Raw genomic sequence first — 1,688 nt, forward strand, 5'->3', positions numbered from 1 at the left:
AGGAGACATCCCTATTTTCCCCCGGGGGTCTTAATTACCACTGCTTAGCTTTCAATTTGCCTCTGACCATCAAATTAAATGTGAATAACCCGTCCTCCTCTCTTTGAAACAAGGGGCGCTTCCGGTTCTGTGCGTGCTTCAAACAATTTTGTCTTCTCCATATTACCATATCTCTAGAGCCAATAATTTTCTATGAGGAACTACTGAACTCAATCACTTGCTGCCGTTACTCAACAGTTTTCTGTTGAGGTCTATCCCGTAGAGGTAGTCAAATTGGATCAGTGATCGATTTCTAGGTTTCGTCGTAAACCTAATTGGTTACTTCCAATTACGTAAATCAATAGTTCAAACCGCACTCAAAGGTAGGGCATTTCCCATTGATATAGGAACTTTTGTACCAGAAACAATAGTATCTCCAATTATAGCCCCTCTGGGATGTAAAATATATCTCTTCTCACCATCCCCATAGTGTATGAGACAAATGTATGCATTTCGATTAGGGTCGTATTCTATGGTTACGATTCTACCAGATATGTCTTTTTGATTCCGTCGAAAATCTATTTTACGGTATAGGCGCTTATGACCTCCCCCTCTATGCCTTGCGGTAATGATTCCTCTGGAATTACGACCTTTACCACAACGGTGCCGTCCATGGATCAAATTATTTCGTGGATTGGATTTCACTTGCCTGTCTACGGTTCCCTTGCGTGTGCTCGGGATAGGTGTTTTGTATAAATGTTTCGCCGTATTATTAAGTATTCTCCTTTAGTTTTTTTCTCTATCTAGAAGTGGAATAGAATAACCCGGTTGAAGGGTAATGATCATACGTCTGTAATGCATTGTATGGCCCAGAATAGGTCCTATTCTTCTACCTTTTCCAGGTAGTCGATGGCTATTCACAGCTACCACCTTAACACCAAAGAAGAGTTCGACCCAATGCTTTATTTCTGTCTTAGTGAATCCCGATTCGACATTAAAAGTATATTGATTCTTTCCCAATAAACGAAGACTTTTTTCTGTAAATACTGCGTATTTGATTCCATCCATAAATCGACTTTCCCTCCTATGCTCTGAGTTCCAGTATCGATAAGAATTCGAGTTCTTATTGTTCTTATGTTATGGTATGAATATACCATACCAATTCGTTATGTATGGATGATGGATGAGATTCCATGGATAGAGAGCCAGTTCCAATAGACTTATGGAATGTTCCCGTTCGTGTGCATCCAGCAGGAATTGAACCCGCAAATTTACCAATTATGAGTTGGGCGCTTTAACCATTCAGCCATGGATGCTTAACAGGGATCATCGTACATCGTAAATAACCAATTTTCATATAGAAAGACATATCATAGAAAAATGAAATCGAAAATATTCCGAGATGGCAAATATTCGGAGATGACTATGAAAACACCTCTCTGGATCCTCGAATTGAAAGAGAGATTGAGAGGGATCAAGAATCCTAATTCTCGCTATTTGGAATGGATCCAATTCTATTGAGTCTGACTCATAGTGATCATTTCTCTTTAGCAAAGAATGACCTTGGTTATCAAAGGATTGAACAACCGGGATCCATTTACTTATGATACCTAGTTGGCATTGATAACAAGGATCTAATGAATTATGAGTTTAATAGATCCTCTTTAGCAGAAAGACGTATATTCCTTGCTCATTATCAGACAATCACT

This window comes from Triticum urartu, unplaced genomic scaffold (assembly GCF_056163025.1).
Source record: "Triticum urartu cultivar PI428250 unplaced genomic scaffold, HENAU_Tu73 scaffold500, whole genome shotgun sequence".
In the NCBI taxonomy this organism is placed as follows: Eukaryota; Viridiplantae; Streptophyta; class Magnoliopsida; order Poales; family Poaceae; genus Triticum; species Triticum urartu.